The following is a 14576-nucleotide window of genomic DNA, read 5'->3' as shown; positions in this document are numbered from 1 at the left end:
GCGCGATCGCCGCGGTCCATTCGCAAGGGGATGTCGGGGCGCTTTTCTTGTAAGACCCAGAGTGGGCGTGCGCCTTGGTGCGGGTGGAAATCAATGCACGGGACCACCAGGTTGGAAAGGATCGTCCATCGTGCCTTATTTTTAACGGACAAAAAGCATTTTCCCATAGTATTTATGAGTGATCTCGTTAGTCCTGGGTTGGGGAAGGGTGGATGGTTGGGGGAGGAAGTTCAATGTTTCCGTTGTTTAAATGCAGACTCAATCATCTCTATTTTCCAAAAAAAAATTTTTTTTAATCCCATTTGGGTCTCTAGGCTAATACGCCCAGCCCGGGTTCGATGAAGCATATATTCGAAACTGCCTCCCAGGGCGTGGACCCTCCCTTGCCCAACTCTCAAATAGGGGTTGTAATCCACAGAAGTAGGTTCAAATCACAGTACCAACAGGCCTTGTCATTTTAGTGCCAGCTCTGCTTCTGTGTTTGATATAATGATATGTTATTATAGTGGAGAGTGTGGAGGTGATTTAGGCCAGAAAACATTTCAGGCAAGTTTTAGAAGTACAGCAACGCCCCATCTGAGGACCATACTCCTAGAAAATTAAACTTGGAAGAAAAGTTGATGATGCATGGTATGTTTTTCTTGTATTTTTTTCAGATGTAACTCAACGAAAATCTTTGTAATTGTTCGCTCAAAATAGACACAGTCAAACTTCCACCAATTCTGCAGTCTCTACATCTTGTACTTCAGTGACATTGATTCTATTTTTCATGTTGTGCGCCGTTCTCGATTGCCTTGTTCCACGTCACCCCATCACCTTAACAGAAGCTTAGTACCTACCCTCAAGCAAAACTTCCTCTTTCCCTGTCCTTCCTCTTCCCGCTAACATCTAGTAATTGTGTTTCTATACACATTTGCTAATTGCACATCCTTCATACAGTATTTGTCCCTGTGAGACTAACTTCCCGCAGGGTAATGTTTTCACGGTTGACCCATGTTAAGACATGCATCAGGACTTCCTTCTCTTTACAGCTGAGTAATAACATTCCCCTGAACATACATAGCCCATGTTGTTTATCCATTCATCTGGTGATGAGTATTTCGGTGGCTTGCTCATTTGGGTTATTATGGACGTGCATGTCCACGTGTCCATTCACTTCTTGAGTCTCTTGGGATGGATCTAGCTAAGAGTGGAACTGCTGCATCAGGGCCTCAGTGTTCAACGTTCGGAGAAACTGCTAAACCTCTCTAAATGGACTGCACCCATTCGTATGCCCACTAGCAAGCCGGGCGTCAGGGTTCCTGCTCTCTGCAGCCTTCCCAGCCCCTATCGTTGTCCTTTTCCTTTTTCAAGAATCATTTCCATTCTATTGTGGGTGAGAGAGTATCTCGATGTAATCTTGATGGACTGTTTCTGGACGATGCTTTCAGGGGAACTGCTCAGCGGGCCTTTCAAATCCAGGAGCAGAAAAACAAGGCTGCCTACTCCAGGACAAATTCACAGCCCTGCAGGTGCTGATCACTCACTGTCACTGTCATCGCGTCCATTCTGACTCATCACAGCACAGGGGAGAACGGTCACTGTGTGCTTCCAAGATCGGAACTCTTTGCCGGGTCTAGAAAGCCTCATCTTTCTCTCAGAGCGGCTGGTGGTTTCAAACTGCTGACCTTGTGCTTAGCAACCAAACGTGCAACCACGATGCCCCAAGAGCTCCTTTCTCGGGTCACTGTAGGGCAAACTTGACGCGATGGCCGTGGATTTGGTTTGGATTTAACGGCAATGATGTTGAGTATTTCTCCATGTTTGTTGGCATTGGAATGTCCTCTTCGGTGAAAGGCACGCTCCAATGTTTTGCTCGTTTCACGATTGCTTGCTTGCCTCTTTTGTTAAGGTGGAAAAGGGTTTTATATTTTTTTGGAAATTACATGGTTCCCCCAAGTTTTTCCCCCCAATCTATATGTAGGTTGTCATTTCCCTTTTTTTGATGAAGTGATGTGATGAACAGAAGTATGTAAGTTTTACAAGATCCCACTTGTTTATTTTCTCATTTGCAGCTGGTGCTTTTGTTGGACTGAGGCTCATCGCCAAAAACAGTCCCAACAGCTTCATGCCTAGCAAGCCAAACTCTGAAAGCTTACCAATATCCAGATAGAATTAGGTTTCCCCCATGCTGTACAATGCCATGCTTTAAAATGTGTTCACACAGCAACCTCCTAATAAGGGCTAGCATTGGGCGTCCGGTGAACCAGTCATTGTCGTAGGCACATGGCTTCACAATCTCATGTAATCCTCACAAGTACTCCATAAAGCAGGTCTGCTAGGATAGTTCATGCACACATGTGAACTTGGAGCTGGGCTGGCAGTGTCAAGTCGGCCCATTTCTTGGTGCCTCTGTTTACTACGTTGGAAAGGAGGAGCAAGAATGGTGTCTTTCTTAACAGGATTGTTACAAAGCCTGCATATCCTAAACATTGGATGTGTGTTTGATGTCAGCAATTGTAAAGATAAAGAAAGTAAGCGACTTGCTGGCGGTTACCTAGCCTATACGCCGCAGTACCCAGGCAGCTTAGCTTGGGGAGCCTGAATGCTTAACCACTCAATTCTACTGAAGAAGCCCTGGTGGTGTAGTAGGCTGCGAACCTCAAGATCATCCATTCAAAACCACCAGCAGCTCCACAGGAGAGAGATGGGACTTTCTACTCCCGTAAAGAGTTACAGTCTCGGAAACCCACAGAGTTCATTCCACTCTGCCAGTTGGGATGGCTGTGTGCCAGAGTGCACGGACTGCATTGAGTTTGAGTTCTGAGAAATTCTACGGGGGCCTTCCTGTGCATTCCAATAACTGCTTTCTGCTTTGGCTCAAGGTTGCTTGCTAAACCACTTCCCGGGCTAAAAGAAACCTAAATAGCAGACAAAAACTCCCAATAGGACATTAAAAATAATTAGATGGGACACCTGGAGGGGAGACCTGAGTTCCCTTCATGCCCTGCCTCTGGCCTGGGCTGCCTCTTGTGTCTGTGAGGGCCAGAGCAGCCAACCCCCTCTGACTCAGTACCACGAGATGAAAAAGGTCTTTGCACGTCTGTGAACAAAATCTTGAAGTATTGGACATTTCCTGTGTTCTCTTATTGTGAGAATTTTATCAAAGCTACATTTATCAAGTGCCCCCTCTCACATGGCATTATCCGGAGAGGTCTCTTCCTCAAACTTGCTAGCTGGAACAGAATTCATGGGCTTTCTCTAAGTCCCAAGAGCCGTTCCAGAAAACTCACTGGCCTTGTTGACTGTGGAGTGAGTCAAATGTACTTCATCCATCCCGAACTGCATGTCTCAACTTCAGCTCCCCTGCCCCAATGCTGTCTGCTTACACATTCCCTCCACCCATTCCCATCTTGCTCTTTGAAAGACTCCAACTGCAGATTCATGGCCATGGAGCCAGAGTAGAACTGTCCCCGTGGGTTTCCGAGACTGTCACCCTTTCTGGAAGCAGAGAGCCTCATCTTTTCCTAGAAGTTGCTGGGTTTGAACCCCCACCTTGGTGTTAGCAGCCCAACATGTAACTCACTGCATCCACAGGGGATCCTTTTGCTTTAAAAAAAAAAAAAAACTTTCTTTGGGGATCCTTTTGTAAACATTTTTTTAAAGTTTTTTGTTTGGTTTGGTTTTAGCCACCATGCTACTGGTGGCCTTGATTTTCTGTTGTGAACTCTGACTCCCAACTCACAGATCCCATCAAAGAGCCGGGAACGTATCAACTCATCCATCGCCAGCACAGGTCTTGTGGGATAGTTCTCATGCCCAGTCTGAATGTGGGCATCATGTGTCGTCACATTTGTCCTTAGCCTTCATGATCCAACTCTTTACAGCTTTGATTTGAAGCTTTCCCTTCAGCTCCCCCAAAAAAAGAAGACCCAAAAAACTCACTGTCATCGAGTCAGTTCTGACTCATGAGCACCCTATAGGACAGAGTTGAACTGCCCTCTGTGCGTTTCCCAGACCTGCAACTCGGTACCAGAGTAGAAAGCCTCATCTTTCTCCCAAGGAGTGGCTGGTGGTTTCAAACGGCTGACCTTGCAGATTGTAGCCCAACTCATAACCATCGTAACCACTACACCATCGGGGCTCCTTAGGCAATTCATACAAGTTGAGAAAATGGTGTCTCTGGTGATGAGAAGTAGCCATTCTGTTGTTTTTAATGTGTGCATGGAATTCATATCGAATCGTATCCCAGAATGCATACTTGTTTTGTCAGTCAAAAGTAAAAGTTCTTGTGGGTATTTGATGCTAAACCTTCCTGAGCACATAAGAACCAGCCACAGTCAGTAAATGAACCCGAAGGTGTGCAAGTCCACAATAACAGAATCCTAATTCTAGAGACGCTGCGTGCCCAGCTGCTAACCGAAAGGCAGGTTTAAGCCACCCCATGGTGTCTCCCTCCCGGCAGTGTCTGAACAAATCAGTCACTGAAAAGCCCTGCGAGGTGCTGCCTACGTGGCACACGCTGAGTCTTCACAGAAGCAGAAAGCCTCGTCTTTCTCCCTTGGAGCAGCTGGTCCTTTCGAACTGCGGACCTTGCAGTGAGCAGCACAACCTGCTATGAGTTGGCATTGATGGACTAAAGAAACACCAAGAAAGAACTAGATGGGCCTGTGGACATGGGTGAAACTCCAGCTGGTGGAGTTTGGGCGCCTGCGGGTTACCGGAATTCTAAACCTGAAAATCTGTCTGGAAAGCAGTGGGCCAAGGCCATTTTTGCTGACCATTTGGGGTAACCAGAGCGAGTACCCAGCTCTTCTGAAAACTGAAGGTGTTTATGTACAACCTGAAACCAAATTCTATGCAGGCAAGAGATGGGTGTGCTTGTGTGTCTGTAGCAACAAAGGGCACAATGAGTGACCCCTGGTGGCAAGCATGACAAACCCACTGTGATCTGGAGAAAGTAGCTGGAGGCCAGGGAACCTAGTGCCGGATTCCAAGTGGCCTTCCTGCTCAGGCCTTTAGGCACAGATGCATATCTGTATCCCTCAGGGATTTCCACTGATAGCAAATAAAAGTGTGGGCTTGTTTTGTCTTTTTAAGGAAGAAAGAAGAAAAGACACCATGAAGAAGCAAGGTTGAACCAAGGGTGGAGAGGCCAGTCTCCCAGGGCAGGTAGTGGTCCTCAAAGAAAAGAGTGGATCTAGGGGTGGGGGAAGGGGTGGTAAGGGGTGGTCATAGGAGAATGGAGCACCAGGCAACAGAAGAGTCCACAACAATCAGCCTTCTGGCATGGGGGGAGACAGTTGAAAGGGCCGGTTTTGTTTCATAGGTGTTGAAACACAACCAGGGCGTGAGTAACCTGCTCACACCCCACAAGGCAGGTAGCGGCAGCTGTAGGGTGGGAGGGTGGAGTCTCCCCCACCCCTCCCACTTCCCACACTGGGATGATTTATGAAATGGAGCCATCCCACCCTTCCAACCTCTATAATGACAGTTGTCTTGCACTGACTGGGCTGACACGTTTTGAGATTAAATTCCGAGATAGTATCATCAAGATGATTTAAATTCTTTGGAGATAGAGCCCACTCCTTCAGAGTACTTTATCTCTGCCCCAGTGCCTAACCACTGCCTTTCATGGCAAGCATTGGAGTGGTATGCCCAGGCGCCATTCTCACTCCGAGTGACCCTGTAAGACAAAGTGGAACTGCCTCAGGGGGTTTCCTAGGACTCCCCCCCTCCCCACCCCCCGCCTGCCCCCAGCTGCTGGTAGGTGTGAATTGCTGACATTGTAGTTAATAACAGCCACTCTCAGAACTTGCCAACACCCAGCTGCTCCGTGGAAAATATTAATGAACCAGAATGCATTCCTATTGAATGGAATCAGAAGTCCCCCAAACATCAATATATGCTTGACTACTTCTTTATTGATAATGGTCTTCATGTCAGAAATTTTAGACCTTTATTGTTTTCCTAATTCTTTTCATCATATATTCATTATCTAAAAGATAGTTAGGGGGTTTCAATAGCTGGAGGCCAAAGAACCTAGTGCCAGATTCCAAGTGGCCTTCCTGCTCAGACCTTTGGGCACAGATGTGTATCTGTATCTCTCTGGGCTTTCCACTGACAGGAAAGCAAATAAAAGTGTGGGTTTGTTTTGGGGGGGTTTGTTTTTGCAAAGGAAGAAATGAGAGAGGACACCATGAAGAAGCAAGGTTGAACCAAGGATGGAGAGGCCAGTCGCCCAGGAAATGTAGTGGTCCTCAAAGAAAAGACTGGATCTTGGGGGGGGGGTGTCATCGGAGAATAGAACACCAGGCACCCCACCTACCAGGCACGCAGCACCAAACAGGTCTTAGAACTGTCACACACAAAATTAAGATTAAAAAGTGTTTTAAGTGGCCAGTTTTATCTCTGTCCTTTCTGTATAAATATATTCAGCAAGTACTAGTTAATTTACTCTGTAAGCATCATCATACAATGGCAAGCATAGCTTTGCCCACAATTTTAAATATCCATTTCAAATTGACTCTAAATGATATTGTTTAGAAATTACATATGTACATATATGTGTGTGCTTATATGTTTATATAGCAAGTATACTTAAAGCTAACAGCCCACTCCTTTTTTGCCAAAATGTTCCGTTTGTCTAGACAAGATGAACAAGTCTAGATTCCAGACTAATGAGGAGTACTGAGGTCGGCCTATGTCTGTCCACCCTCCTACCCTTAGGAAAAGAAGCAGATGCAGGCGATTTTCCAAATGAATGTCTCGGTATGAGAGCTATTCCGTGAGAGAGTTCCGTGCCTTTGAGTAGAAGGTCTTCTGATTTATAGGCCTGCTGGGTCCCTCAGCACTTCCGGGAACAACTGCTGACATCGGAGACTATGTCATAGGATCTGGCTCGTTCTTCCTGGGGCCATTGGGAGCATCTCTTGGCTGGCTTGTGCTTCGTGGGATCCTCAGACTCTGCAGCTGTGTGTGGAGTGGATTTAGAGTCCAAACACAATAAGTTCTGCCCTCGTGGAAATAGCGCTTTAACTGGAAGAGGGGAAAGAGTGGTCATGAAACTCAGGGTCTGTTATGTTAGACATATGGATGCAGCAGATGCTAGACCAAATTACATTTGGGGTTTACTCTACAGAAGGGATTATGCACATAAAATTTATCTCTTGTATGTTAGTTTTTCAGTCCACGTGTTTGTCTTCTGGTAATTTACCTCTGCCCATTCAGCCTTCCCCTTGTTCAAGCATCTGTGAGGATGTAGGAAGCAGCCGGCACTGTTCCCTGCAGGCAGGGCTGCGTGATCCCCATCGCAGCAGTGTACAGTGTGGTGCAGACACAGGCATTCACCATAGTGTGACGTCAGGCGCAAACACATGCTGTTGCAAAACTCCCACACAATGGACCACTTTGCTTTTTAAAAAAATCATTTTATTGGGGGCTCGTACAACTCTTATCACAATCCGTACCTCCATCCATCGTGTATCAAACACATTTGTACATTTGTTGTCATCATCATTCTCAAAACATTTGCTTTCTACTTGAGCCCTTGGTATCAGCTCATTTTTCCCCTCCTTTCCCCATCCACCCTCCCTCCCTCACCCTTGATCATTTATAAATTATTATTATTTTGGCATGTCTTACACTGCCCGATGTCTCCTTTCACCCACTTTTCTGTTGTCCGTTCTCCAGGGAGGGGGTTATATGTACATCCTTATAATCAGTTCCCCCTTTCTACCCCACCTTCCCTCCACCCTCCCGGTATGGCCACTCTCAGCACTGGTCCTGAGGGGTTCATCTGTCCTGAATTCCCTGTGCTTCCAGTTCCTATCTGTACTAGTGTGCATGCTCTGCAGACCACTTTTCTTAATTCTCTTCCAAAAGCTTTAGTTGTTTGTTGATGAGCAGTGCAGGGATGTCCCCGGTGGCTTCTAAAGGGGACAGCATGGCTTTGCAGAAGGGCCTGTTTGTTTGCCCTGCTTCTCCATGTGCAGGAACAGTCACAGACTCTCAGCAGCAGTCCCGTAAAGAAAGGCGTAGAGCAGGGGTGCGGAGCTTTTTCTTTCTCCCCTTGCCAAGTGCGGTATTGATTTTGTGGGTCCACCATTCCTCACCCCTGGTGTAGAGAACAGCTTTAGGGTTTGGAAGGGCAGGAGGCAGTGGCAATGCTTTGCAGGTCATGAAATAAAGTGAGCGTCAAGAAAGAATGCTCTCTTCCATGATGCTCACCTTCCCGAAAAGATTACTGAAGACAAAGCATGTGCACAAGAAAATGTGGTGAAGAAAACTAATGGTGCCCAGGCTTGTGGGGTCTTAAAGGCTTGAAGATAAACAAGCAGCCATCTAGCTCAGAAGCAACAAAGCCCACATGGAAGAAGCACACCAGCCTGCATGATCACATGGTGTCCAAGGGATCAGGTACCAGGCATCAAAGAACAAAAAATCCTATCATTGTGAATAAGGGGAATGTGGAGTGGAGACCCAAAGCCCATCTGTAGGCAACTGGACATCCCCTTACAGAAGGGTCACAGGGAGATGAGCCAGTCCGGATGCAGTGTAGCAACGATGAAACCTACAACTTTCCTCTAGTTCTTTAATGCTTCCTTCCTCCTCCCCCCATGATCCCAGTTCTACCTTACAAATCCACTTAGACCAGAGGATGTACACTGGTACAGATAAGAGCTGGAAACACAGGGAACCTAGGACACATAAACCCCTCAGGACCAATAATGAGGGTAGCAATTCCAGGAAGGGAAGGGGAAGGTGGGGTAGAAAGGGGAAACTGATCACAAGAATCTACGTATAACCCCCTCCCTGGGGGACGAACAACAGAAAAGTGGGTGAAGGGAGACATCAGATAGTGTAAGACATGACAAAATAATAATAATTTATAAAGTATCAAGGATTCATGAGGAAGGGGGGAGTGGAGAGGGAGGGGGAAAGTGAGCTGACATGAAGCACTCAAGTAGAAAGACCATGTTTTGAGAATGATGATGGCAACAAATGTATAAATCTGCTTGACTGAATAGATGGATGGATGGATTATGATGAGAGTTGTACGAGCCCCCAATAAAATGATTTTTTTTAAAAAAAGGAAGGAAGGATGCTCACCAGAGACTTTGGCCAACCCCAAGTCTGCCTTTCAAGGAAGTTTGTGTCCCGTCAGGCCTCCGAACTGGGCAAGACAGGCCAGTGGAGGCCTCTGGCTGCCTTGCCCACCTCCTGCCTGGCTCCTCTATCTGCTTTATTTTTTCCTCCTCCCCTTTTTCATGTTTCTCCTCTTTGTTCCTTCTTATACCACCCCCCCAAAAAAAATCTTTGGTTTAGAGGTTTAAACATGTAAAGATCAAACCAAACCAGATCGTGTGGTTGCTGCCTTGGCTGCTGTGGTGTGGGCCTGACTCACAGCCGCCGCCCATGTGCCAAGCAGAAGAGTCCCGGGGGGCACCCAAGGCTTCCGAGAGCACAGCCTTGGCCTTTCTCCAAAGGGGCCTCTGCAGGGCTCAGGCCCCCAGTGTTTGGGCTAGAAGTTGCACACTTTAATGCTGTTGATGTCATCGAAGGGCCTCTTCCATAAGCCTGCCTGTGACCTGTCTGCCCACTGCCATCAAGCGTGATCCAACTCACAGCGGTCACACAGATGGACCAGAGTGGCTCCTGGGGCTTCCGAGGCTGTGATCCTCATCTTTCTCCCATTTATAAGCCCGGAGGCTTCTGTTGGTGTTGTTTTACTTTGTTTTTAAGTAAGTGAACCTGTGCATCTATCGCACCCTAAAGCTTCCTGCTTACTTCTGAGGAAAATCCGGGTTCGTGGAATGCTCGGGGAACAAAGACTTCTGCGGGCCGTCCTCACATCTGAGGAGCTGCACCTGGTGCTTGCCTTACCCGGCAGTTAGCCTGGCCTGCAGCCTAGGGTGCAAATGGAAGAAAAAAGACTAGTCTTTTGACAGAGGCGGCCTGGCCTCAGAGAGTGCGTCAACCCTGGGAAAGGATAAGAATTCGGGACACGGTCATTTGGATTTGTCCGTAGCCATACCTCGTGCTTGCTTGTCTCTTTGCACGCTCTTACTTGATCCTTCCATCGTGCCCGTGGGCCAGCTAATGGACCAGAAATTTGGATCAACTGTCGTGTGTGTGTGTGTGTGTGTGTGTGTGTGTGTGTGTGTGAGAGAGAGAGAGAGAGAGAGAGAGAGAGAGAGAGAGAGAGAGAGAGAGAGAGAGAGAGAGATACAGAGGTTCAGAGAGGGTAAGTGAACCTTACACAATTCGGATGGAAAAATCCTTCCAGCACCAAAGGGATCCTATTTTGGTTTGCAAAAACAATTCAAAAATGGGTTCCGAAACCCTGGCAGTTTTTTTAAGAGTTGTTGCCTCTCTGTATTTTCTCCTCCAACCTTCTAGCAAAGTCAGTAAACATTTCATGGCCAGGGGTAGTGGTGGTGGTGGTGGTGGTGGCGGCGGCGGCGGCGGGGTTCTTATCTCCATGGCAACCCCAGGTGTGTCAACTAGAGCTGTGTGCCATAGGACTTCCAAGTGATTTGCTCTCAGCTTCCAAACCTAACAGTTGGCAATTTTAGGCCATTGGCAGCAGGACAGAAGAAAGTCGGTGATTTGCCTCTAGAAAGTTTCCCAGAACCAAACTTGCTGCCATCAAGTTGATCCTGGCTCATAGCAACCCTGTAGGACAGGGTAGAACCGCCCGCGTGGGTTTCCAAGACTGTCATTCTTCACAGGAGTAGAAAGCTTCGTCTTTATACCATGAAGGAAGCTGCTAGTTTCAAACATGCTGACCTTATAGTTAATAGCCCAACCGCCAAGAAAATCCAGTTGAGCAGTTCCACTCTGAAACCTGTGAAGACGCCGTGAGTAAAGGATTCATGTTTGGTTTGGTTTTCATCTTAAGGCAGGCATCCTGGCTGTGTTAGTCTAGGTAGACTAGAGAAGTAAAATTCATAGACACTCATATTTTATAAGAGAGAGTTTTATATAAAGGGTAATTGTACATTAAGCATCCCAACCCAGTCTAATCCAAGCCCATAAGTCCGACATTAACCCATATGTCCAACATTGATCTACGAAGCCCTCTGCAAACTCACAAAACATATGCAATGATGCCAACTGCAGGAGGAAAGCCGAATCAGTGAGCATGTAAGCATCTCAGCACTGGCAGGGGTCTCCACATGGCTGCTCCAGCACCCAGGGCTGCATCTGAGTAGGTCCATGTGGCTTCTCCTCAGGGATGTCTCCCAGGAAGTGAGCCTTGCCAGCTGAAGCAGGGAACTGGCTAAGGCAGCTGCAACTGGTCTGACCATCATAGAACAAGAGATGAGACAGGTGAGGCTCACCGAGCATTTATCTCTTTGTCCTTCGATTACTCCCACGTGTTCATCTGCCAGGTTGGCACAATGAACCTTAACTATCCCACTGGCTGACACTATCCGTTCTGAAAAACAAACCAAATCCATTGCCATTGAGTCAGTACCAACTCATAATGACCTTCTGGACAGAACAGAACTGCCTGTATGGGTTTCCAAGGCTCTGCATCGTTGCTAGAGTAGAGAGCCTCCTCTTTCTGCCTCGGAGCTGCCGGTGTATTTACATCGCCGGCTTTGCGGTGAGCAGAAGAGTGGGTAACCCACCTCTCCACCAGGGCTCTTACACAAAGTTAGACACAGAGTGAAAGCATTGAGCTGCTGGAGGAAAGATCAGCACATCAGACCCACCGGTTGCTCCTTGGGGGAAAGCTGCAACTGTCTGTTGGCATGAAGACGCACAGTCTTGGGAACCCTCTGGGACAGTTGCACTCCATCCTGCAGGGTCACTGTGACTTGGAATCAACTCAGTGGGCGTGGTGACACAGCAACTGGGCGCTTCACTGCTAAATAAAAGGTTGCCAGTTGGAACCTACCCACTGCCTCATGGGAGAATGTTTCTGTACTGATTCATAGCCTGGGAGGCCTATGGGAGAGTTTCACTATGAGGCGACATCGACTCGAGGGCCGTGATTCTGTTGGTTTTGAGAAACAGATTGGCAGCTCAAACCCATGACACCTTGGAGGACAGGTCTGACCATCTGCTCGTTCAAGTTCGCAGTCCTGAACACCCTGGAGGCCACGGTTCTGCTCCGCAACACACGGAGCCGCCCTTAGTTGGCATGGGCTCCACAGCAGCTTTTCCCGTCGTGTGGTAATAGAGTGGAAATAGGTTGCCAGGCCTTTCTTCTGTGGTGCCCTGGGTGGATTCTCACCAGCATCCTTACACAAAACACCTCGCACCACCTGGTCACCCTGAGTCAGAATTCGGCAGCGTATTTGGCTGTTTTGTTTCACTTTGGTCCCCTTTCTGCGATGACTGCGGGCTGCGGAAGATAACCTGTGCTGGAAACGTCTGGCTTCCTGGTGCTTGCAAGAGACGCTCAAATGGGTGACTAAGCAGGGACACGAGGCTTTCCTTGCCATGGTCTCTGACTGTCATTTTGACTGTGCCACTCCTGAGGGATCCCTGGTAACACAGTGGTGACAGCACTGGGCTGCCAACTCAAAGGGTGCCAGTTGGACACCGTGAGCCTCTCGTTGAGAGAAAGATCTGGAAATCTGTGTCCATAAAAATGTACAGCTTCACAAACCTTATGGCCCAATCTACTCTGTCCTATTGGGTCACTGTGAGTTGGAGTCCACTCCGTGGCTGTGGGTTTGGATTTGGGTTTGTGCCACTTCTGCCTACTGGGCGCTTGAGAGCCTCTCATCTTCAGGGTGCCCCACTTGCCCTAGAGTTTCTTTGTTCCACTTTGGCTCACCTTTCCCCTTTGGCCTGAAGCCCCCCTGGCTAACACTTACTCTAGAGCAGGTCCTTCATTGAAGGTGTCAAGTCTAAAACAAGCCTATGCCTATGGGTGGGGGTCTGTTTGTCTGTTTGCTTTTTGTTCTTGTTTTTACCCTTAACATACTGCTCCAAACTCTGTTTGATAAAGATCTGTCTTCCTCACCCGACTAGGAGTTCTTTGAGTGGATGGCCCCTATCTGATTCATCTTTTTACCTCCAACCTTTTTATATAACATCTGGGACATAGTTCTGGCTCAGCCAATGTTTCTTGGGTGACTGAATAATCAAGGATTTTATTAGACTTAGCACTGAAAAATTATAGGGGAGTTATGACATACGCCTATAAGTATGATTTTCCTATCATGAAGAGACTTGCGATTGGATACATAAATTATGTACTTGTGAAATTAAATAAAGGTATACTGTATTGGGTAGTGTTTTAGAGAACAGGGTGGAACTGCCTCGTGGGTTTCCAAGTCGAACTCTTTAACGGAGTAGAAAACCTGGTCTTTCTCCTGCAGAGTGGCTAAGTAGTTTCGAATTATAGGACAGGGTAGAATGTCCCCTATGGATTTTAGAGATTACAATTCTTCGTAGAAAGCCTCATCATTCTCGGGTAGATCGGCTGGTGGTTTTGAACTGCAGGCCTTGTGACCCACAGCCCAATATGAAACCACGAGACCAATTCATTTTATGTAAGGCTTTGTGGAAACGGGCATGTGAGTTCTCTTTTGTTATTTGATATTCCTAAGCTTCATTTTTTCCACCCATAAAATGAGGTGGTTGTCCTACATAAACCCAGGAGCCTATTTCCAGTTTTTGAAATTCTAAGATTTATTGTCTATCTTCTTTCATTCTCATTTCAACTTCTCAAATCCTTACTCATATTTGTGTCAGCAGAATAGGCATTAAGCTCTCCAGCTTCCACTGCCAAATGGCAGCCTTTGCTGGAAAAAATATATATGTTGGAAGGACAACTGTCAATTGTGATAAAATAAACAGCAACGGCTTTCAAGGCCAGTAACTAAGGGATTATAGGAAAATATTAAATCTTCTGCCAGCATAGCTGCTGCAACAAAGGATATTTGTATGTTGGGTTTCAGAGTAATCATCCAAACACTATCAGATCCTCATCTTGTAATATTATCACAAAAATGTCCAGATAATGTGTTCTTTGACTCTGGGAAGAGCGATTTAGGAAGATAGATTGGGTCCCATGTGTCCAGCCGCACATTTAATACTCTTGGAAGAAACTCGTTCTATAAACACAGAAATAATCCAGCATGCATGCTTGAAAGAGAGGTGTTCCTTTCATTGCTTACAACTGTCAGGATCTTGTACTTAACGAACACCGTGCATTGGACTGCTAACCACAAGGTCAGAAGTTTGAAACCACCAGCCACTCCTCAGGAGAAAGACAAGGCTTTCTACTCTGAGTTGGAATGAATTCAATGGCAGAGAGATTAGTTTTTTGGTTTATCCAATGTGCTGAAATAGATGTGTGGTACAGTAGTTAAGCGAAGGTTGTGGGTTCGAACCCACCTTTTGCTTGGAAAGAGCTGTAATGGTGTGCCTCTGAAGATTCACAGCGTTGGAAACCCGGTGGGGGCATTTCTGTTCTGCCCCATAGGATTGATGTGAGTTTGCATCAATGTAATAGCAATAGATTTATAACTCACACAGCAGTGGTTTATCTGTATTGCATGGTACCATGCCGGTGGTCTTATAAACAAAACATGAAGAACCATGTCTGTTGAGCCCGTACTGACTCATGG

General features: G+C 46.9%; 1 protein-coding gene across 5 annotated transcripts in view; it reads left to right on the top strand.

The window, feature by feature from the left end:
- Window positions 1-14576, top strand: part of FHL2 (four and a half LIM domains 2) — a 77453-nt gene that overhangs the window by 37172 nt on the left and 25705 nt on the right. The window lies entirely within an intron of this gene.

This window comes from Tenrec ecaudatus, chromosome 11 (genome assembly GCF_050624435.1).
Source record: "Tenrec ecaudatus isolate mTenEca1 chromosome 11, mTenEca1.hap1, whole genome shotgun sequence".
NCBI classification, from domain to species: domain Eukaryota; kingdom Metazoa; phylum Chordata; class Mammalia; order Afrosoricida; family Tenrecidae; genus Tenrec; species Tenrec ecaudatus.
Note: the sequence above shows the minus strand (reverse complement) of the source record. Positions and strands in the feature narration are given on the sequence as shown.